Genomic DNA, 22,578 nt, shown 5'->3' on the forward strand with positions numbered 1-22,578 from the left:
TTTTATAATGGAGAATGCGGGCATCGATCCCGCTACCTCTCGCTTGCTAAGCGAGCGCTCTACCATTTGAGCTAATTCCCCTGTGTGTTTAATCTGCATAACATGAAAAAAGTAACCTCACTGCCTTCCACACTTTATTTGCAGTCCAATTGCCCATAACAGTGTTCAGTTCACTCCTAACTTATGCCTTACCTCCACTTATGGGATGTTTTACAGTTCAGGTTGGCCTGTTTACTACTCGAATATGAGTGATATTGTGGTGTGTTCATCTAGACTCATACCCTACCTAATCTTGAAGTTAAATTTCCCACCAATGAGAAACCAAGGGAGATACCATTTTTGATAGTTATTGCATGTCTAATGCAAGAATAATCACCAGATTATGAGAGTCCAGCAAAAATTACTCATTTTCGCCCGAAGTGGGGATCGAACCCACGACCCTGAGATTAAGAGTCTCATGCTCTACCGACTGAGCTAGCCAGGCTCCCACTTCAAGATGGTATGCAGACTAATCATTTTTTATGAAGGAAATCCATTCCTGGACAATTTTTGGGAGTTATTGCAGGTCTAATGCAAGATTAATCTCCATATTATGAGAGTCAATGCAATATTCAGGCAAAAATTACTCGTTTTCGCCCAACGTGGGGCTCGAAACCACGACCCTGAGATTAAGAGTCTCATGCTCTACCGACTGAGCTAGCCGGGCTCCCTCCTTAAGACAGTATGCAGACCAATCCCTTTTTGTGAAAAAAATCAAATCCTGGATATTCCTCTACTCTTGTTTTGCAAGGAAAGCCAGATTTATACATCCTTCAGAGGACAGAGTGTCAAAAAAAGTAAGAGAAAATGAAAATGGAAGTTGTGAGAACTTCATTTTGAGATTTATTTATTTATTTATTTATTTATTTATTTTTGATATTTGTAAAGCGCATCGTTTACCCGTAGGCATCTTGGAGATTGCATAAGAATTCAAATTCCGTCTTGGAGATTGCATAAGAATTCAAATTCCTCTCACATGCTAAAGAATATCTGAACCCTTTTGATTAAACCACTTTAGTTGTTATAATGAGACCATATTTGAAAGCCATCTGTGATTTTTCTGTTCTTACTCTGCAATGACCATGGGCAATGACAAGTTAAAAATAAAATGTATGCAAATTTTATAATGGAGAATGCGGGCATCGATCCCGCTACCTCTCGCATGCTAAGCGAGCGCTCTACCATTTGAGCTAATTCCCCTGTGTGTTTAATCTGCATAACATGAAAAAAGTAACCTCACTGCCTTCCACACTTTATTTGAAGTCCAATTGCCCATAACAGAGTTCAGTTCACTCCTAACTTATGCCTTACCTCCACTTATGGGATGTTTTACAGTTCAGGTTGGCCTGTTTACTACTCGAATATGAGTGATATTGTGGTGTGTTCATCTAGACTCATACCCTACCTAATCTTGAAGTTAAATTTCCCACCAATGAGAAACCAAGGGAGATACCATTTTTGATAGTTATTGCATGTCTAATGCAAGAATAATCACCAGATTATGAGAGTCCAGCAAAAATTACTCATTTTCGCCCAACGTGGAGCTCGAACCCACGACCCTGAGATTAAAAGTCTCATGCTCTACAGACTGAGCTAGCCGGGCTGCCACTTCAAGATGGTATGCAGACTAATCATTTTTATGAAGGAAATCCAGTCCTGGACAATTTTTGGGAGTTATTGCAGGTCTAATGCAAGATTAATCTCCATATTATGAGAGTCAATGCAATATTCAGGCAAAAATTACTCGTTTTCGCCCAACGTGGGGCTCGAACCCACGACCCTGAGATTAAGAGTCTCATGCTCTACCGACTGAGCTAGCCGGGCTCCCTCCTTAAGACAGTATGCAGACCAATCCCTTTTTGTGAAAAAAATCAAATCCTGGATATTCCTCTACTCTTGTTTTGCAAGGAAAGCCAGATTTATACATCCTTCAGAGGACAGAGTGTCAAAAAAAATAAGAGAAAATGAAAACGGAAGTTGTGAGAACTTCATTTTGAGATTGCATAAGAATTCAAATTCCTCTCACATGCTAAAGAATACCTGAACCCTTTTTATTAAACCACTTTAGTTCTTATAATGAGACCATATTTTAAAGCCATCTGTGATTTTTCTGTTCTTACTCTGCAATGACCATGGGCAATGACAAGTTAAAAATAAAATGTATGCAAATTTTATAATGGAAAATGCGGGCATCGATCCCGCTACCTCTCGCATGCTAAGCGAGCGCTCTACCATTTGAGCTAATTCCCCTGTGTGTTTAATCTGCATAACATGAAAAAAGTAACCTCACTGCCTTCCACACTTTATTTGCAGTCCAATTGCCCATAACAGTGTTCAGTTCACTCCTAACTTATGCCTTACCTCCACTTATGGGATGTTTTACAGTTCAGGTTGGCCTGTTTACTACTCGAATATGAGTGATATTGTGGTGTGTTCATCTAGACTCATACCCTACCTAATCTTGAAGTTAAATTTCCCACCAATGAGAAACCAAGGGAGATACCATTTTTGATAGTTATTGCATGTCTAATGCAAGAATAATCACCAGATTATGAGAGTCCAGCAAAAATTACTCATTTTCGCCCGAAGTGGGGCTCGAACCCACGACCCTGAGATTAAGAGTCTCATGCTCTACCGACTGAGCTAGCCAGGCTCCCACTTCAAGATGGTATGCAGACTAATCATTTTTTATGAAGGAAATCCATTCCTGGACAATTTTTGGGAGTTATTGCAGGTCTAATGCAAGATTAATCTCCATATTATGAGAGTCAATGCAATATTCAGGCAAAAATTACTCGTTTTCGCCCAACGTGGGGCTCGAACCCACGACCCTGAGATTAAGAGTCTCATGCTCTACCGACTGAGCTAGCCAGGCTCCCTCCTTAAGACAGTATGCAGACCAATCCCTTTTTGTGAAAAAAATCAAATCCTGGATATTCCTCTACTCTTGTTTTGCAAGGAAAGCCAGATTTATACATCCTTCAGAGGACAGAGTGTCAAAAAAAATAAGAGAAAATGAAAATGGAAGTTGTGAGAACTTCATTTTGAGATTGCATAAGAATTCAAATTCCTCTCACATGCTAAAGAATATCTGAACCCTTTTGATTAAACCACTTTAGTTGTTATAATGAGACCATATTTTAAAGCCATCTGTGATTTTTCTGTTCTTACTCTGCAATGACCATGGGCAATGACAAGTTAAAAATAAAATGTATGCAAATTTTATAATGGAGAATGCGGGCATCGATCCCGCTACCTCTCGCATGCTAAGCGAGCGCTCTACCATTTGAGCTAATTCCCCTGTGTGTTTAATCTGCATAACAAGAAAAAAGTAACCTTACTGAGTTCCACACTTTATTTGCAGTCCAATTGCCCATAACAGTGTTCAGTTCACTCCTAACTTATGCCTTACCTCCACTTATGGGATGTTTTACAGTTCAGGTTGGCCTGTTTACTACTCGAATATGAGTGATATTGTGGTGTGTTCATCTAGACTCATACCCTACCTAATCTTGAAGTTAAATTTCCCACCAATGAGAAACCAAGGGAGATACCATTTTTGATAGTTATTGCATGTCTAATGCAAGAATAATCACCAGAATATGAGAGTCCAGCAAAAATTTCTCATTTTCGCCCGACGTGGGGCTCAAACCCACGACCCTGAGATTACGAGTCTCATGCTCTACCGACTGAGCTAGCCAGGCTCCCACTTCAAGATGGTATGCAGACTAATCATTTTTTATGAAGGAAATCCAGTCCTGGACAATTTTTGGGAGTTATTGCAGGTCTAATGCAAGATTAATCTCCATATTATGAGAGTCAATGCAATATTCAGGCAAAAATTACTCGTTTTTGCCCAACGTGGGGCTCGAACCCACGACCCTGAGATTAAGAGTCTCATGCTCTACCGACTGAGCTAGCCGGGCTCCCTCCTTAAGACAGTATGCAGACCAATCCCTTTTTGTGAAAAAAATCAAATCCTGGATATTCCTCTACTCTTGTTTTGCAAGGAAAGCCAGATTTATACATCCTTCAGAGGACAGAGTGTCAAAAAAAATAAGAGAAAATGAAAATGGAAGTTGTGAGAACTTCATTTTGAGATTGCATAAGAATTCAAATTCCTCTCACATGCTAAAGAATATCTGAACCTTTTGATTAAACCACTTTAGTTGTTATAATGAGACCATATTTGAAAGCCATCTGTGATTTTTCTGTTCTTACTCTGCAATGACCATGGGCAATGACAAGTTAAAAATAAAATGTATGCAAATTTTATAATGGAGAATGCGGGTATCGATCCCGCTACCTCTCGCATGCTAAGCGAGCGCTCTACCATTTGAGCTAATTCCCCTGTGTGTTTAATCTGCATAACATGAAAAAAGTAACCTCACTGCCTTCCACACTTTATTTGAAGTCCAATTGCCCATAACAGAGTTCAGTTCACTCCTAACTTATGCCTTACCTCCACTTATGGGATGTTTTACAGTTCAGGTTGGCCTGTTTACTACTCGAATATGAGTGATATTGTGGTGTGATCATCTAGACTCATACCCTACCTAATCTTGAAGTTAAATTTCCCACCAATGAGAAACCAAGGGAGATACCATTTTTGATAGTTATTGCATGTCTAATGCAAGAATAATCACCAGATTATGAGAGTCCAGCAAAAATTACTCATTTTCGCCCAACGTGGAGCTCGAACCCACGACCCTGAGATTAAAAGTCTCATGCTCTACCGACTGAGCTAGCCGGGCTGCCACTTCAAGATGGTATGCAGACTAATCATTTTTATGAAGGAAATCCAGTCCTGGACAATTTTTGGGAGTTATTGCAGGTCTAATGCAAGATTAATCTCCATATTATGAGAGTCAATGCAATATTCAGGCAAAAATTACTCGTTTTCGCCCAACGTGGGGCTCGAACCCACGACCCTGAGATTAAGAGTCTCATGCTCTACCGACTGAGCTAGCCGGGCTCCCTCCTTAAGACAGTATGCAGACCAATCCCTTTTTGTGAAAAAAATCAAATCCTGGATATTCCTCTACTCTTGTTTTGCAAGGAAAGCCAGATTTATACATCCTTCAGAGGACAGAGTGTCAAAAAAAATAAGAGAAAATGAAAACGGAAGTTGTGAGAACTTCATTTTGAGATTGCATAAGAATTCAAATTCCTCTCACATGCTAAAGAATACCTGAACCCTTTTTATTAAACCACTTTAGTTGTTATAATGAGACCATATTTGAAAGCCATCTGTGATTTTTCTGTTCTTACTCTGCAATGACCTTGGCAATGACAAGTTAAAAATAAAATGTATGCAAATTTTATAATGGAGAATGCGGGCATCGAGCCCGCTACCTCGCGCATGATAAGCGAGCGCTTTACTATTTGAGCTAATTCCCCTGTGTGTTTAATCTGCATAACATGAAAAAAGTAACCTTACTGCGTTCCACACTTTATTTGAAGTCCAATTGCCCATAACAGTGTTCAGTTCACTCCTAACTTATGCCTTACCTCCACTTATGGGATGTTTTACAGTTCAGGTTGGCCTGTTTACTACTTGAATATGAGTGATATTGCGCTGTGTTCATCTAGACTCATACCCTAGCTAATCTTGAAGTTAAATTTCCCACCAATGAGAAACCAAGGGAGATACCATTTCTGATAGTTATTGCATGTCTAATGCAAGAATATTCACCAGATTATGAGAGTCAATGCAATAATCCAGCAAAAATTACTCATTTTCGCCCAACGTGGGGCTCGAACCCACGACCCTGAGATTAAGAGTCTCATGCTCTACCGACTGAGCTAGCCGGGCTCCCTCCTTAAGACAGTATGCAGACCAATCCCTTTTTGTGAAAAAAACTCAAATCCTGGATATTCCTCTACTCTTGTTTTGCAAGGAAAGCCAGATTTATAGATCCTTCAGAGGACAGAGTGTCCAAAAATATAAGAGAAAATGAAAATGGAAGTTGTGAGAACTTCATTTTGAGATTGCATAAGAATTCAAATTCCTCTCACATGCTAAAGAATACCTGAACCCTTTTGATTAAACCACTTTAGTTGTTATAATGAGACCATATTTGAAAGCCATCTGTGATTTTTCTGTTCTTACTCTGCAATGACCTTGGCAATGACAAGTTAAAAATAAAATGTATGCAAATTTTATAATGGAGAATGCGGGCATCAAGCCCGCTACCTCTTGCATGCTAAGCGAGCTCTTTACTATTTGAGCTAATTCCCCTGTGTGTTTAATCTGCATAACATGAAAAAAGTAACCTTACTGAGTTCCACACTTTATTTGAAGTCCGAGTGCCCATAACAGTGTTCAGTTCACTCCTAACTTATGCCTTACCTCCACTTATGGGATGTTTTACAGTTCAGGTTGGCCTGTTTACTACTCGAATATGAGTGATATTGCGCTGTGTTCATCTAGACTCATACCCTAGCTAATCTTGAAGTTAAATTTCCCACCAATGAGAAACCAAGGGAGATACCATTTCTGATAGTTATTGCATGTCTAATGCAAGAATATTCACCAGATTATGAGAGTCAATGCAATAATCCAGCAAAAATTACTCATTTTCACCCAACGTGGGGCTCGAACCCACAACCCTGAGATTAAGAGTCTCATGCTCTACCGACTGAGCTAGCCGGGCTCCCACTTCAAGATGGTATGCAGACTAATCATTTTTTATGAAGGAAATCCATTCCTGGACAATTTTTGGGAGTTATTGCAGGTCTAATGCAAGATTAATCTCCATATTATGAGAGTCAATGCAATATTTAGGAAAAAATTACTCGTTTTCGCCCAACGTGGGGCTCGAACCCACGACCCTGAGATTAAGAGTCTCATGCTCTACCGACTGAGCTAGCCGGGCTCCCTCCTTAAGACAGTATGCAGACCAATCCCTTTTTGTGAAAAAAATCAAATCCTGGATATTCCTCTACTCTTGTTTTGCAAGGAAAGCCAGATTTTTACATCCTTCAGAGGACAGAGTGTCAAAAAAAATAAGAGAAAATGAAAATGGAAGTTGTGAGAACTTCATTTTGAGATTGCATAAGAATTCAAATTCCTCTCACATGCTAAAGAATACCTGAACCCTTTTGATTAAACCACTTTAGTTGTTATAATGAGACCATATTTGAAAGCCATCTGTGATTTTTCTGTTCTTACTCTGCAATGACCATGGGCAATGACAAGTTAAAAATAAAATGTATGCAAATTTTATAATGGAGAATGCGGGCATCGATCCCGCTACCTCTCGCATGCTAAGCGAGCGCTCTACCATTTGAGCTAATTCCCCTGTGTGTTTAATCTGCATAACATGAAAAAAGTAACCTCACTGCCTTCCACACTTTATTTGCAGTCCAATTGCCCATAACAGTGTTCAGTTCACTCCTAACTTATGCCTTACCTCCACTTATGGGATGTTTTACAGTTCAGGTTGGCCTGTTTACTACTCGAATATGAGTGGTATTGTGGTGTGTTCATCTAGACTCATACCCTACCTAATCTTGAAGTTAAATTTCCCACCAATGAGAAACCAAGGGAGATACCATTTTTGATAGTTATTGCATATCTAATGCAAGAATAATCACCAGAATATGAGAGTCCAGCAAAAATTTCTCATTTTCGCCCGACGTGGGGCTCGAACCCACGACCCTGAGATTACGAGTCTCATGCTCTACCGACTGAGCTAGCCAGGCTCCCACTTCAAGATGGTATGCAGACTAATCATTTTTTATGAAGGAAATCCATTCCTGGACAATTTTTGGGAGTTATTGCAGGTCTAATGCAAGATTAATCTCCATATTATGAGAGTCAATGCAATATTCAGGCAAAAATTACTCGTTTTCGCCCAACGTGGGGCTCGAACCCACGACCCTGAGATTAAGAGTCTCATGCTCTACCGACTGAGCTAGCCGGGCTCCCTCCTTAAGACAGTATGCAGACCAATCCCTTTTTGTGAAAAAAATCAAATCCTGGATATTCCTCTACTCTTGTTTTGCAAGGAAAGCCAGATTTATACATCCTTCAGAGGACAGAGTGTCAAAAAAAATAAGAGAAAATGAAAATGGAAGTTGTGAGAACTTCATTTTGAGATTGCATAAGAATTCAAATTCCTCTCACATGCTAAAGAATATCTGAACCCTTTTGATTAAACCACTTTAGTTGTTATAATGAGACCATATTTGAAAGCCATCTGTGATTTTTCTGTTCTTACTCTGCAATGACCATGGGCAATGACAAGTTAAAAATAAAATGTATGCAAATTTTATAATGGAGAATGCGGGCATCGATCCCGCTACCTCTCGCATGCTAAGCGAGCGCTCTACCATTTGAGCTAATTCCCCTGTGTGTTTAATCTGCATAACATGAAAAAAGTAACCTCACTGCCTTCCACACTTTATTTGAAGTCCAATTGCCCATAACAGAGTTCAGTTCACTCCTAACTTATGCCTTACCTCCACTTATGGGATGTTTTACAGTTCAGGTTGGCCTGTTTACTACTCGAATATGAGTGATATTGTGGTGTGTTCATCTAGACTCATACCCTACCTAATCTTGAAGTTAAATTTCCCACCAATGAGAAACCAAGGGAGATACCATTTTTGATAGTTATTGCATGTCTAATGCAAGAATAATCACCAGATTATGAGAGTCCAGCAAAAATTACTCATTTTCGCCCAACGTGGAGCTCGAACCCACGACCCTGAGATTAAAAGTCTCATGCTCTACCGACTGAGCTAGCCGGGCTGCCACTTCAAGATGGTATGCAGACTAATCATTTTTATGAAGGAAATCCAGTCCTGGACAATTTTTGGGAGTTATTGCAGGTCTAATGCAAGATTAATCTCCATATTATGAGAGTCAATGCAATATTCAGGCAAAAATTACTCGTTTTCGCCCAACGTGGGGCTCGAACCCACGACCCTGAGATTAAGAGTCTCATGCTCTACCGACTGAGCTAGCCCGGCTCCCTCCTTAAGACAGTATGCAGACCAATCCCTTTTTGTGAAAAAAATCAAATCCTGGATATTCCTCTACTCTTGTTTTGCAAGGAAAGCCAGATTTATACATCCTTCAGAGGACAGAGTGTCAAAAAAAATAAGAGAAAATGAAAACGGAAGTTGTGAGAACTTCATTTTGAGATTGCATAAGAATTCAAATTCCTCTCACATGCTAAAGAATACCTGAACCCTTTTTATTAAACCACTTTAGTTGTTATAATGAGACCATATTTTAAAGCCATCTGTGATTTTTCTGTTCTTACTCTGCAATGACCATGGGCAATGACAAGTTAAAAATAAAATGTATGCAAATTTTATAATGGAGAATGCGGGCATCGATCCCGCTACCTCTCGCATGCTAAGCGAGCGCTCTACCATTTGAGCTAATTCCCCTGTGTGTTTAATCTGCATAACATGAAAAAAGTAACCTTACTGAGTTCCACACTTTATTTGCAGTCCAATTGCCCATAACAGTGTTCAGTTCACTCCTAACTTATGCCTTACCTCCACTTATGGGATGTTTTACAGTTCAGGTTGGCCTGTTTACTACTCGAATATGAGTGATATTGTGGTGTGTTCATCTAGACTCATACCCTACCTAATCTTGAAGTTAAATTTCCCACCAATGAGAAACCAAGGGAGATACCATTTTTGATAGTTATTGCATGTCTAATGCAAGAATAATCACCAGAATATGAGAGTCCAGCAAAAATTTCTCATTTTCGCCCGACGTGGGGCTCAAACCCACGACCCTGAGATTACGAGTCTCATGCTCTACCGACTGAGCTAGCCAGGCTCCCACTTCAAGATGGTATGCAGACTAATCATTTTTTATGAAGGAAATCCAGTCCTGGACAATTTTTGGGAGTTATTGCAGGTCTAATGCAAGATTAATCTCCATATTATGAGAGTCAATGCAATATTCAGGCAAAAATTACTCGTTTTCGCCCAACGTGGGGCTCGAACCCACGACCCTGAGATTAAGAGTCTCATGCTCTACCGACTGAGCTAGCCGGGCTCCCTCCTTAAGACAGTATGCAGACCAATCCCTTTTTGTGAAAAAAATCAAATCCTGGATATTCCTCTACTCTTGTTTTGCAAGGAAAGCCAGATTTATACATCCTTCAGAGGACAGAGTGTCAAAAAAAATAAGAGAAAATGAAAATGGAAGTTGTGAGAACTTCATTTTGAGATTGCATAAGAATTCAAATTCCTCTCACATGCTAAAGAATATCTGAACCCTTTTGATTAAACCACTTTAGTTGTTATAATGAGACCATATTTTAAAGCCATCTGTGATTTTTCTGTTCTTACTCTGCAATGACCATGGGCAATGACAAGTTAAAAATAAAATGTATGCAAATTTTATAATGGAGAATGCGGGCATCGATCCCGCTACCTCTCGCATGCTAAGCGAGCGCTCTACCATTTGAGCTAATTCCCCTGTGTGTTTAATCTGCATAACATGAAAAAAGTAACCTCACTGCCTTCCACACTTTATTTGAAGTCCAATTGCCCATAACAGTGTTCAGTTCACTCCTAACTTATGCCTTACCTCCACTTATGGGATGTTTTACAGTTCAGGTTGGCCTGTTTACTACTCGAATATGAGTGATATTGTGGTGTGTTCATCTAGACTCATACCCTACCTAATCTTGAAGTTAAATTTCCCACCAATGAGAAACCAAGGGAGATACCATTTTTGATAGTTATTGCATGTCTAATGCAAGAATAATCACCAGATTATGAGAGTCCAGCAAAAATTACTCATTTTCGCCCAACGTGGAGCTCGAACCCACGACCCTGAGATTAAAAGTCTCATGCTCTACCGACTGAGCTAGCCGGGCTGCCACTTCAAGATGGTATGCAGACTAATCATTTTTATGAAGGAAATCCAGTCCTGGACAATTTTTGGGAGTTATTGCAGGTCTAATGCAAGATTAATCTCCATATTATGAGAGTCAATGCAATATTCAGGCAAAAATTACTCGTTTTCGCCCAACGTGGGGCTCGAACCCACGACCCTGAGATTAAGAGTCTCATGCTCTACCGACTGAGCTAGCCGGGCTCCCTCCTTAAGACAGTATGCAGACCAATCCCTTTTTGTGAAAAAAATCAAATCCTGGATATTCCTCTACTCTTGTTTTGCAAGGAAAGCCAGATTTATACATCCTTCAGAGGACAGAGTGTCAAAAAAAATAAGAGAAAATGAAAACGGAAGTTGTGAGAACTTCATTTTGAGATTGCATAAGAATTCAAATTCCTCTCACATGCTAAAGAATACCTGAACCCTTTTTATTAAACCACTTTAGTTGTTATAATGAGACCATATTTTAAAGCCATCTGTGATTTTTCTGTTCTTACTCTGCAATGACCATGGGCAATGACAAGTTAAAAATAAAATGTATGCAAATTTTATAATGGAGAATGCGGGCATCGATCCCGCTACCTCTCGCTTGCTAAGCGAGCGCTCTACCATTTGAGCTAATTCCCCTGTGTGTTTAATCTGCATAACATGAAAAAAGTAACCTCACTGCCTTCCACACTTTATTTGCAGTCCAATTGCCCATAACAGTGTTCAGTTCACTCCTAACTTATGCCTTACCTCCACTTATGGGATGTTTTACAGTTCAGGTTGGCCTGTTTACTACTCGAATATGAGTGATATTGTGGTGTGTTCATCTAGACTCATACCCTACCTAATCTTGAAGTTAAATTTCCCACCAATGAGAAACCAAGGGAGATACCATTTTTGATAGTTATTGCATGTCTAATGCAAGAATAATCACCAGATTATGAGAGTCCAGCAAAAATTACTCATTTTCGCCCGAAGTGGGGATCGAACCCACGACCCTGAGATTAAGAGTCTCATGCTCTACCGACTGAGCTAGCCAGGCTCCCACTTCAAGATGGTATGCAGACTAATCATTTTTTATGAAGGAAATCCATTCCTGGACAATTTTTGGGAGGTATTGCAGGTCTAATGCAAGATTAATCTCCATATTATGAGAGTCAATGCAATATTCAGGCAAAAATTACTCGTTTTCGCCCAACGTGGGGCTCGAACCCACGACCCTGAGATTAAGAGTCTCATGCTCTACCGACTGAGCTAGCCGGGCTCCCTCCTTAAGATAGTATGCAGACCAATCCCTTTTTGTGAAAAAAATCAAATCCTGGATATTCCTCTACTCTTGTTTTGCAAGGAAAGCCAGATTTATACATCCTTCAGAGGACAGAGTGTCAAAAAAAATAAGAGAAAATGAAAATGGAAGTTGTGAGAACTTCATTTTGAGATTGCATAAGAATTCAAATTCCTCTCACATGCTAAAGAATATCTGATCCCTTTTGATTAAACCACTTTAGTTGTTATAATGAGACCATATTTGAAAGCCATCTGTGATTTTTCTGTTCTTACTCTGCAATGACCATGGGCAATGACAAGTTAAAAATAAAATGTATGCAAATTTTATAATGGAGAATGCGGGCATCGATCCCGCTACCTCTCGCATGCTAAGCGAGCGCTCTACCATTTGAGCTAATTCCCCTGTGTGTTTAATCTGCATAACATGAAAAAAGTAACCTCACTGCCTTCCACACTTTATTTGAAGTCCAATTGCCCATAACAGTGTTCAGTTCACTCCTAACTTATGCCTTACCTCCACTTATGGGATGTTTTACAGTTCAGGTTGGCCTGTTTACTACTCGAATATGAGTGATATTGTGGTGTGTTCATCTAGACTCATAACCTACCTAATCTTGAAGTTAAATTTCCCACCAATGAGAAACCAAGGGAGATACCATTTTTGATAGTTATTGCATGTCTAATGCAAGAATAATCACCAGATTATGAGAGTCCAGCAAAAATTACTCATTTTCGCCCAACGTGGAGCTCGAACCCACGACCCTGAGATTAAAAGTCTCATGCTCTACCGACTGAGTTAGCCGGGCTGCCACTTCAAGATGGTATGCAGACTAATCATTTTTTATGAAGGAAATCCAGTCCTGGACAATTTTTGGGAGTTATTGCATGTCTAATGCAAGAATAATCACCAGATTATGAGAGTCCAGCAAAAATTACTCATTTTCGCCCAACGTGGGGCTCGAACCCACGACCCCGAGATTAAGAGTCTCATGCTCTACCGACTGAGCTAGCCCGGCTCCCTCCTTAAGACAGTATGCAGACCAATCCCTTTTTGTGAAAAAAATCAAATCCTGGATATTCCTCTACTCTTGTTTTGCAAGGAAAGCCAGATTTATACATCCTTCAGAGGACAGAGTGTCAAAAAAAATAAGAGAAAATGAAAACGGAAGTTGTGAGAACTTCATTTTGAGATTGCATAAGAATTCAAATTCCTCTCACATGCTAAAGAATACCTGAACCCTTTTTATTAAACCACTTTAGTTGTTATAATGAGACCATATTTTAAAGCCATCTGTGATTTTTCTGTTCTTACTCTGCAATGACCATGGGCAATGACAAGTTAAAAATAAAATGTATGCAAATTTTATAATGGAGAATGCGGGCATCGATCCCGCTACCTCTCGCATGCTAAGCGAGCGCTCTACCATTTGAGCTAATTCCCCTGTGTGTTTAATCTGCATAACATGAAAAAAGTAACCTTACTGAGTTCCACACTTTATTTGCAGTCCAATTGCCCATAACAGTGTTCAGTTCACTCCTAACTTATGCCTTACCTCCACTTATGGGATGTTTTACAGTTCAGGTTGGCCTGTTTACTACTCGAATATGAGTGATATTGTGGTGTGTTCATCTAGACTCATACCCTACCTAATCTTGAAGTTAAATTTCCCACCAATGAGAAACCAAGGGAGATACCATTTTTGATAGTTATTGCATGTCTAATGCAAGAATAATCACCAGAATATGAGAGTCCAGCAAAAATTTCTCATTTTCGCCCGACGTGGGGCTCAAACCCACGACCCTGAGATTACGAGTCTCATGCTCTACCGACTGAGCTAGCCAGGCTCCCACTTCAAGATGGTATGCAGACTAATCATTTTTTATGAAGGAAATCCAGTCCTGGACAATTTTTGGGAGTTATTGCAGGTCTAATGCAAGATTAATCTCCATATTATGAGAGTCAATGCAATATTCAGGCAAAAATTACTCGTTTTCGCCCAACGTGGGGCTCGAACCCACGACCCTGAGATTAAGAGTCTCATGCTCTACCGACTGAGCTAGCCGGGCTCCCTCCTTAAGACAGTATGCAGACCAATCCCTTTTTGTGAAAAAAATCAAATCCTGGATATTCCTCTACTCTTGTTTTGCAAGGAAAGCCAGATTTATACATCCTTCAGAGGACAGAGTGTCAAAAAAAATAAGAGAAAATGAAAATGGAAGTTGTGAGAACTTCATTTTGAGATTGCATAAGAATTCAAATTCCTCTCACATGCTAAAGAATATCTGAACCCTTTTGATTAAACCACTTTAGTTGTTATAATGAGACCATATTTTAAAGCCATCTGTGATTTTTCTGTTCTTACTCTGCAATGACCATGGGCAATGACAAGTTAAAAATAAAATGTATGCAAATTTTATAATGGAGAATGCGGGCATCGATCCCGCTACCTCTCGCATGCTAAGCGAGCGCTCTACCATTTGAGCTAATTCCCCTGTGTGTTTAATCTGCATAACATGAAAAAAGTAACCTCACTGCCTTCCACACTTTATTTGAAGTCCAATTGCCCATAACAGTGTTCAGTTCACTCCTAACTTATGCCTTACCTCCACTTATGGGATGTTTTACAGTTCAGGTTGGCCTGTTTACTACTCGAATATGAGTGATATTGTGGTGTGTTCATCTAGACTCATACCCTACCTAATCTTGAAGTTAAATTTCCCACCAATGAGAAACCAAGGGAGATACCATTTTTGATAGTTATTGCATGTCTAATGCAAGAATAATCACCAGATTATGAGAGTCCAGCAAAAATTACTCATTTTCGCCCAACGTGGAGCTCGAACCCACGACCCTGAGATTAAAAGTCTCATGCTCTACCGACTGAGCTAGCCGGGCTGCCACTTCAAGATGGTATGCAGACTAATCATTTTTATGAAGGAAATCCAGTCCTGGACAATTTTTGGGAGTTATTGCAGGTCTAATGCAAGATTAATCTCCATATTATGAGAGTCAATGCAATATTCAGGCAAAAATTACTCGTTTTCGCCCAACGTGGGGCTCGAACCCACGACCCTGAGATTAAGAGTCTCATGCTCTACCGACTGAGCTAGCCGGGCTCCCTCCTTAAGACAGTATGCAGACCAATCCCTTTTTGTGAAAAAAATCAAATCCTGGATATTCCTCTACTCTTGTTTTGCAAGGAAAGCCAGATTTATACATCCTTCAGAGGACAGAGTGTCAAAAAAAATAAGAGAAAATGAAAACGGAAGTTGTGAGAACTTCATTTTGAGATTGCATAAGAATTCAAATTCCTCTCACATGCTAAAGAATACCTGAACCCTTTTTATTAAACCACTTTAGTTGTTATAATGAGACCATATTTTAAAGCCATCTGTGATTTTTCTGTTCTTACTCTGCAATGACCATGGGCAATGACAAGTTAAAAATAAAATGTATGCAAATGTTATAATGGAGAATGCGGGCATCGATCCCGCTACCTCTCGCTTGCTAAGCGAGCGCTCTACCATTTGAGCTAATTCCCCTGTGTGTTTAATCTGCATAACATGAAAAAAGTAACCTCACTGCCTTCCACACTTTATTTGCAGTCCAATTGCCCATAACAGTGTTCAGTTCACTCCTAACTTATGCCTTACCTCCACTTATGGGATGTTTTACAGTTCAGGTTGGCCTGTTTACTACTCGAATATGAGTGATATTGTGGTGTGTTCATCTAGACTCATACCCTACCTAATCTTGAAGTTAAATTTCCCACCAATGAGAAACCAAGGGAGATACCATTTTTGATAGTTATTGCATGTCTAATGCAAGAATAATCACCAGATTATGAGAGTCCAGCAAAAATTACTCATTTTCGCCCGAAGTGGGGATCGAACCCACGACCCTGAGATTAAGAGTCTCATGCTCTACCGACTGAGCTAGCCAGGCTCCCACTTCAAGATGGTATGCAGACTAATCATTTTTTATGAAGGAAATCCATTCCTGGACAATTTTTGGGAGTTATTGCAGGTCTAATGCAAGATTAATCTCCATATTATGAGAGTCAATGCAATATTCAGGCAAAAATTACTCGTTTTCGCCCAACGTGGGGCTCGAACCCACGACCCTGAGATTAAGAGTCTCATGCTCTACCGACTGAGCTAGCCGGGCTCCCTCCTTAAGATAGTATGCAGACCAATCCCTTTTTGTGAAAAAAATCAAATCCTGGATATTCCTCTACTCTTGTTTTGCAAGGAAAGCCAGATTTATACATCCTTCAGAGGACAGAGTGTCAAAAAAAATAAGAGAAAATGAAAATGGAAGTTGTGAGAACTTCATTTTGAGATTGCATAAGAATTCAAATTCCTCTCACATGCTAAAGAATATCTGATCCCTTTTGATTAAACCACTTTAGTTGTTATAATGAGACCATATTTGAAAGCCATCTGTGATTTTTCTGTTCTTACTCTGCAATGACCATGGGCAATGACAAGTTAAAAATAAAATGTATGCAAATTTTATAATGGAGAATGCGGGCATCGATCCCGCTACCTCTCTCATGCTAAGCGAGCGCTCTACCATTTGAGCTAATTCCCCTGTGTGTTTAATCTGCATAACATGAAAAAAGTAACCTCACTGCCTTCCACACTTTATTTGAAGTCCAATTGCCCATAACAGTGTTCAGTTCACTCCTAACTTATGCCTTACCTCCACTTATGGGATGTTTTACAGTTCAGGTTGGCCTGTTTACTACTCGAATATGAGTGATATTGTGGTGTGTTCATCTAGACTCATAACCTACCTAATCTTGAAGTTAAATTTCCCACCAATGAGAAACCAAGGGAGATACCATTTTTGATAGTTATTGCATGTCTAATGCAAGAATAATCACCAGATTATGAGAGTCCAGCAAAAATTACTCATTTTCGCCCAACGTGGAGCTCGAACCCACGACCCTGAGATTAAAAGTCTCATGCTCTACCGACTGAGTTAGCCGGGCTGCCACTTCAAGATGGTATGCAGACTAATCATTTTTTATGAAGGAAATCCAGTCCTGGACAATTTTTGGGAGTTATTGCATGTCTAATGCAAGAATAATCACCAGATTATGAGAGTCCAGCAAAAATTACTCATTTTCGCCCAACGTGGGGCTCGAACCCACGACCCTGAGATTAAGAGTCTCATGCTCTACCGACTGAGCTAGCCCGGCTCCCTCCTTAAGACAGTATGCAGACCAATCCCTTTTTGTGAAAAAAATCAAATCCTGGATATTCCTCTACTCTTGTTTTGCAAGGAAAGCCAGATTTATACATCCTTCAGAGGACAGAGTGTCAAAAAAAATAAGAGAAAATGAAAACGGAAGTTGTGAGAACTTCATTTTGAGATTGCATAAGAATTCAAATTCCTCTCACATGCTAAAGAATACCTGAACCCTTTTTATTAAACCACTTTAGTTGTTATAATGAGACCATATTTGAAAGCCATCTGTGATTTTTCTGTTCTTACTTTGCAATGACCATGGGCAATGACAAGTTAAAAATAAAATGTATGCAAATTTTATAATGGAGAATGCGGGCATCGATCCCGCTACATCTCGCATGCTAAGCGAGCGCTCTACCATTTGAGCTAATTCCCCTGTGTGTTTAATTTGCATAACATGAAAAAAGTAACCTCACTGCCTTCCACACTTTATTTGCAGTCCAATTGCCCATAACAGTGTTCAGTTCACTCCTAACTTATGCCTTACCTCCACTTATGGGATGTTTTACAGTTCAGGTTGGCCTGTTTACTACTCGAATATGAGTGATATTGTGGTGTGTTCATCTAGACTCATACCCTACCTAATCTTGAAGTTAAATTTCCCACCAATGAGAAACCAAGGGAGATACCATTTTTGATAGTTATTGCATGTCTAATGCAAGAATAATCACCAGATTATGAGAGTCCAGCAAAAATTACTCATTTTCGCCCAACGTGGAGCTCGAACCCACGACCCTGAGATTAAAAGTCTCATGCTCTACCGACTGAGCTAGCCGGGCTGCCACTTCAAGATGGTATGCAGACTAATCATTTTTATGAAGGAAATCCAGTCCTGGACAATTTTTGGGAGTTATTGCAGGTCTAATGCAAGATTAATCTCCATATTATGAGAGTCAATGCAATATTCAGGCAAAAATTACTCGTTTTCGCCCAACGTGGGGCTCGAACCCACGACCCTGAGATTAAGAGTCTCATGCTCTACCGACTGAGCTAGCCGGGCTCCCTCCTTAAGAAAGTATGCAGACCAATCCCTTTTTGTGAAAAAAATCAAATCCTGGATATTCCTCTACTCTTGTTTTGCAAGGAAAGCCAGATTTATACATCCTTCAGAGGACAGAGTGTCAAAAAAAATAAGAGAAAATGAAAACGGAAGTTGTGAGAACTTCATTTTGAGATTGCATAAGAATTCAAATTCCTCTCACATGCTAAAGAATACCTGAACCCTTTTTATTAAACCACTTTAGTTGTTATAATGAGACCATATTTTAAAGCCATCTGTGATTTTTCTGTTCTTACTCTGCAATGACCATGGGCAATGACAAGTTAAAAATAAAATGTATGCAAATTTTATAATGGAGAATGCGGGCATCGATCCCGCTACCTCTCGCATGCTAAGCGAGCGCTCTACCATTTGAGCTAATTCCCCTGTGTGTTTAATCTGCATAACATGAAAAAAGTAACCTTACTGAGTTCCACACTTTATTTGCAGTCCAATTGCCCATAACAGTGTTCAGTTCACTCCTAACTTATGCCTTACCTCCACTTATGGGATGTTTTACAGTTCAGGTTGGCCTGTTTACTACTCGAATATGAGTGATATTGTGGTGTGTTCATCTAGACTCATACCCTACCTAATCTTGAAGTTAAATTTCCCACCAATGAGAAACCAAGGGAGATACCATTTTTGATAGTTATTGCATGTCTAATGCAAGAATAATCACCAGAATATGAGAGTCCAGCAAAAATTTCTCATTTTCGCCCGACATGGGGCTCAAACCCACGACCCTGAGATTACGAGTCTCATGCTCTACCGACTGAGCTAGCCAGGCTCCCACTTCAAGATGGTATGCAGACTAATCATTTTTTATGAAGGAAATCCAGTCCTGGACAATTTTTGGGAGTTATTGCAGGTCTAATGCAAGATTAATCTCCATATTATGAGAGTCAATGCAATATTCAGGCAAAAATTACTCGTTTTCGCCCAACGTGGGGCTCGAACCCACGACCCTGAGATTAAGAGTCTCATGCTCTACCGACTGAGCTAGCCGGGCTCCCTCCTTAAGACAGTATGCAGACCAATCCCTTTTTGTGAAAAAAATCAAATCCTGGATATTCCTCTACTCTTGTTTTGCAAGGAAAGCCAGATTTATACATCCTTCAGAGGACAGAGTGTCAAAAAAAATAAGAGAAAATGAAAATGGAAGTTGTGAGAACTTCATTTTGAGATTGCATAAGAATTCAAATTCCTCTCACATGCTAAAGAATATCTGAACCCTTTTGATTAAACCACTTTAGTTGTTATAATGAGACCATATTTGAAAGCCATCTGTGATTTTTCTGTTCTTACTCTGCAATGACCATGGGCAATGACAAGTTAAAAATAAAATGTATGCAAATTTTATAATGGAGAATGCGGGTATCGATCCCGCTACCTCTCGCATGCTAAGCGAGCGCTCTACCATTTGAGCTAATTCCCCTGTGTGTTTAATCTGCATAACATGAAAAAAGTAACCTCACTGCCTTCCACACTTTATTTGAAGTCCAATTGCCCATAACAGAGTTCAGTTCACTCCTAACTTATGCCTTACCTCCACTTATGGGATGTTTTACAGTTCAGGTTGGCCTGTTTACTACTCGAATATGAGTGATATTGTGGTGTGTTCATCTAGACTCATACCCTACCTAATCTTGAAGTTAAATTTCCCACCAATGAGAAACCAAGGGAGATACCATTTTTGATAGTTATTGCATGTCTAATGCAAGAATAATCACCAGATTATGAGAGTCCAGCAAAAATTACTCATTTTCGCCCAACGTGGAGCTTGAACCCACGACCCTGAGATTAAAAGTCTCATGCTCTACCGACTGAGCTAGCCGGGCTGCCACTTCAAGATGGTATGCAGACTAATCATTTTTATGAAGGAAATCCAGTCCTGGACAATTTTTGGGAGTTATTGCAGGTCTAATGCAAGATTAATCTCCATATTATGAGAGTCAATGCAATATTCAGGCAAAAATTACTCGTTTTCGCCCAACGTGGGGCTCGAACCCACGACCCTGAGATTAAGAGTCTCATGCTCTACCGACTGAGCTAGCCGGGCTCCCTCCTTAAGACAGTATGCAGACCAATCCCTTTTTGTGAAAAAAATCAAATCCTGGATATTCCTCTACTCTTGTTTTGCAAGGAAAGCCAGATTTATACATCCTTCAGAGGACAGAGTGTCAAAAAAAATAAGAGAAAATGAAAATGGAAGTTGTGAGAACTTCATTTTGAGATTGCATAAGAATTCAAATTCCTCTCACATGCTAAAGAATACCTGAACCCTTTTTATTAAACCACTTTAGTTGTTATAATGAGACCATATTTGAAAGCCATCTGTGATTTTTCTGTTCTTACTCTGCAATGACCTTGGCAATGACAAGTTAAAAATAAAATGTATGCAAATTTTATAATGGAGAATGCGGGCATCGATCCCGCTACCTCTCGCATGCTAAGCGAGCGCTCTACCATTTGAGCTAATTCCCCTGTGTGTTTAATCTGCATAACATGAAAAAAGTAACCTCACTGCCTTCCACACTTTATTTGCAGTCCAATTGCCCATAACAGTGTTCAGTTCACTCCTAACTTATGCCTTACCTCCACTTATGGGATGTTTTACAGTTCAGGTTGGCCTGTTTACTACTCGAATATGAGTGATATTGTGGTGTGTTCATCTAGACTCATACCCTACCTAATCTTGAAGTTAAATTTCCCACCAATGAGAAACCAAGGGAGATACCATTTTTGATAGTTATTGCATGTCTAATGCAAGAATAATCACCAGATTATGAGAGTCCAGCAAAAATTACTCATTTTCGCCCGAAGTGGGGATCGAACCCACGACCCTGAGATTAAGAGTCTCATGCTCTACCGACTGAGCTAGCCAGGCTCCCACTTCTAGATGGTATGCAGACTAATCATTTTTTATGAAGGAAATCCATTCCTGGACAATTTTTGGGAGTTATTGCAGGTCTAATGCAAGATTAATCTCCATATTATGAGAGTCAATGCAATATTCAGGCAAAAATTACTCGTTTTCGCCCAACGTGGGGCTCGAACCCACGACCCTGAGATTAAGAGTCTCATGCTCTACCGACTGAGCTAGCCGGGCTCCCTCCTTAAGATAGTATGCAGACCAATCCCTTTTTGTGAAAAAAATCAAATCCTGGATATTCCTCTACTCTTGTTTTGCAAGGAAAGCCAGATTTATACATCCTTCAGAGGACAGAGTGTCAAAAAAAATAAGAGAAAATGAAAATGGAAGTTGTGAGAACTTCATTTTGAGATTGCATAAGAATTCAAATTCCTCTCACATGCTAAAGAATATCTGAACCCTTTTGATTAAACCACTTTAGTTGTTATAATGAGACCATATTTGAAAGCCATCTGTGATTTTTCTGTTCTTACTCTGCAATGACCATGGGCAATGACAAGTTAAAAATAAAATGTATGCAAATTTTATAATGGAGAATGCGGGCATCGATCCCGCTACCTCTCGCATGCTAAGCGAGCGCTCTACCATTTGAGCTAATTCCCCTGTGTGTTTAATCTGCATAACATGAAAAAAGTAACCTCACTGCCTTCCACACTTTATTTGCAGTCCAATTGCCCATAACAGTGTTCAGTTCACTCCTAACTTATGCCTTACCTCCACTTATGGGATGTTTTACAGTTCAGGTTGGCCTGTTTACTACTCGAATATGAGTGATATTGTGGTGTGTTCATCTAGACTCATACCCTACCTAATCTTGAAGTTAAATTTCCCACCAATGAGAAACCAAGGGAGATACCATTTTTGATAGTTATTGCATGTCTAATGCAAGAATAATCACCAGATTATGAGAGTCCAGCAAAAATTACTCATTTTCGCCCGAAGTGGGGATCGAACCCACGACCCTGAGATTAAGAGTCTCATGCTCTACCGACTGAGCTAGCCAGGCTCCCACTTCAAGATGGTATGCAGACTAATCATTTTTTATGAAGGAAATCCATTCCTGGACAATTTTTGGGAGTTATTGCAGGTCTAATGCAAGATTAATCTCCATATTATGAGAGTCAATGCAATATTCAGGCAAAAATTACTCGTTT

The 22,578-nt window shown here is 39.8% G+C and overlaps 23 non-coding genes across 23 annotated transcripts; all 23 read right to left on the reverse strand.

Moving 5' to 3' along the window:
• Nucleotides 1-8: 8 nt before the first annotated feature.
• On the reverse strand, nucleotides 9-81 carry TRNAA-AGC (transfer RNA alanine (anticodon AGC)). The gene has a single exon. It is a non-coding gene; the product is annotated as a tRNA-Ala (tRNA).
• A 1,085-nt stretch (nucleotides 82-1,166) lies between these two features.
• On the reverse strand, nucleotides 1,167-1,239 carry TRNAA-AGC (transfer RNA alanine (anticodon AGC)). The gene has a single exon. It is a non-coding gene; the product is annotated as a tRNA-Ala (tRNA).
• Nucleotides 1,240-3,267: 2,028 nt separating this feature from the next.
• Nucleotides 3,268-3,340, reverse strand: TRNAA-AGC (transfer RNA alanine (anticodon AGC)). The gene has a single exon. It is a non-coding gene; the product is annotated as a tRNA-Ala (tRNA).
• A 330-nt stretch (nucleotides 3,341-3,670) lies between these two features.
• On the reverse strand, nucleotides 3,671-3,743 carry TRNAT-CGU (transfer RNA threonine (anticodon CGU)). The gene has a single exon. It is a non-coding gene; the product is annotated as a tRNA-Thr (tRNA).
• A 149-nt stretch (nucleotides 3,744-3,892) lies between these two features.
• On the reverse strand, nucleotides 3,893-3,965 carry TRNAK-CUU (transfer RNA lysine (anticodon CUU)). The gene has a single exon. It is a non-coding gene; the product is annotated as a tRNA-Lys (tRNA).
• A 352-nt stretch (nucleotides 3,966-4,317) lies between these two features.
• On the reverse strand, nucleotides 4,318-4,390 carry TRNAA-AGC (transfer RNA alanine (anticodon AGC)). The gene has a single exon. It is a non-coding gene; the product is annotated as a tRNA-Ala (tRNA).
• A 2,880-nt stretch (nucleotides 4,391-7,270) lies between these two features.
• On the reverse strand, nucleotides 7,271-7,343 carry TRNAA-AGC (transfer RNA alanine (anticodon AGC)). Its single transcript has one exon. It is a non-coding gene; the product is annotated as a tRNA-Ala (tRNA).
• A 330-nt stretch (nucleotides 7,344-7,673) lies between these two features.
• On the reverse strand, nucleotides 7,674-7,746 carry TRNAT-CGU (transfer RNA threonine (anticodon CGU)). Its single transcript has one exon. It is a non-coding gene; the product is annotated as a tRNA-Thr (tRNA).
• A 575-nt stretch (nucleotides 7,747-8,321) lies between these two features.
• TRNAA-AGC (transfer RNA alanine (anticodon AGC)) lies at nucleotides 8,322-8,394 on the reverse strand. The gene has a single exon. It is a non-coding gene; the product is annotated as a tRNA-Ala (tRNA).
• Nucleotides 8,395-9,371: 977 nt separating this feature from the next.
• TRNAA-AGC (transfer RNA alanine (anticodon AGC)) lies at nucleotides 9,372-9,444 on the reverse strand. The gene has a single exon. It is a non-coding gene; the product is annotated as a tRNA-Ala (tRNA).
• Nucleotides 9,445-9,774: 330 nt separating this feature from the next.
• On the reverse strand, nucleotides 9,775-9,847 carry TRNAT-CGU (transfer RNA threonine (anticodon CGU)). The gene has a single exon. It is a non-coding gene; the product is annotated as a tRNA-Thr (tRNA).
• A 575-nt stretch (nucleotides 9,848-10,422) lies between these two features.
• On the reverse strand, nucleotides 10,423-10,495 carry TRNAA-AGC (transfer RNA alanine (anticodon AGC)). The gene has a single exon. It is a non-coding gene; the product is annotated as a tRNA-Ala (tRNA).
• A 977-nt stretch (nucleotides 10,496-11,472) lies between these two features.
• TRNAA-AGC (transfer RNA alanine (anticodon AGC)) lies at nucleotides 11,473-11,545 on the reverse strand. The gene has a single exon. It is a non-coding gene; the product is annotated as a tRNA-Ala (tRNA).
• A 978-nt stretch (nucleotides 11,546-12,523) lies between these two features.
• Nucleotides 12,524-12,596, reverse strand: TRNAA-AGC (transfer RNA alanine (anticodon AGC)). The gene has a single exon. It is a non-coding gene; the product is annotated as a tRNA-Ala (tRNA).
• A 966-nt stretch (nucleotides 12,597-13,562) lies between these two features.
• TRNAA-AGC (transfer RNA alanine (anticodon AGC)) lies at nucleotides 13,563-13,635 on the reverse strand. Its single transcript has one exon. It is a non-coding gene; the product is annotated as a tRNA-Ala (tRNA).
• A 330-nt stretch (nucleotides 13,636-13,965) lies between these two features.
• Nucleotides 13,966-14,038, reverse strand: TRNAT-CGU (transfer RNA threonine (anticodon CGU)). The gene has a single exon. It is a non-coding gene; the product is annotated as a tRNA-Thr (tRNA).
• Nucleotides 14,039-14,613: 575 nt separating this feature from the next.
• TRNAA-AGC (transfer RNA alanine (anticodon AGC)) lies at nucleotides 14,614-14,686 on the reverse strand. Its single transcript has one exon. It is a non-coding gene; the product is annotated as a tRNA-Ala (tRNA).
• Nucleotides 14,687-15,663: 977 nt separating this feature from the next.
• TRNAA-AGC (transfer RNA alanine (anticodon AGC)) lies at nucleotides 15,664-15,736 on the reverse strand. The gene has a single exon. It is a non-coding gene; the product is annotated as a tRNA-Ala (tRNA).
• A 3,067-nt stretch (nucleotides 15,737-18,803) lies between these two features.
• On the reverse strand, nucleotides 18,804-18,876 carry TRNAA-AGC (transfer RNA alanine (anticodon AGC)). Its single transcript has one exon. It is a non-coding gene; the product is annotated as a tRNA-Ala (tRNA).
• Nucleotides 18,877-19,206: 330 nt separating this feature from the next.
• On the reverse strand, nucleotides 19,207-19,279 carry TRNAT-CGU (transfer RNA threonine (anticodon CGU)). Its single transcript has one exon. It is a non-coding gene; the product is annotated as a tRNA-Thr (tRNA).
• A 575-nt stretch (nucleotides 19,280-19,854) lies between these two features.
• On the reverse strand, nucleotides 19,855-19,927 carry TRNAA-AGC (transfer RNA alanine (anticodon AGC)). Its single transcript has one exon. It is a non-coding gene; the product is annotated as a tRNA-Ala (tRNA).
• A 976-nt stretch (nucleotides 19,928-20,903) lies between these two features.
• Nucleotides 20,904-20,976, reverse strand: TRNAA-AGC (transfer RNA alanine (anticodon AGC)). Its single transcript has one exon. It is a non-coding gene; the product is annotated as a tRNA-Ala (tRNA).
• Nucleotides 20,977-21,954: 978 nt separating this feature from the next.
• On the reverse strand, nucleotides 21,955-22,027 carry TRNAA-AGC (transfer RNA alanine (anticodon AGC)). The gene has a single exon. It is a non-coding gene; the product is annotated as a tRNA-Ala (tRNA).
• Between the last annotated feature and the right edge of the window lie 551 nt (nucleotides 22,028-22,578).

The sequence above is a fragment of the Lissotriton vulgaris genome, chromosome 1_1 (assembly GCF_964263255.1).
Source record: "Lissotriton vulgaris chromosome 1_1, aLisVul1.2, whole genome shotgun sequence".
NCBI classification, from domain to species: domain Eukaryota; kingdom Metazoa; phylum Chordata; class Amphibia; order Caudata; family Salamandridae; genus Lissotriton; species Lissotriton vulgaris.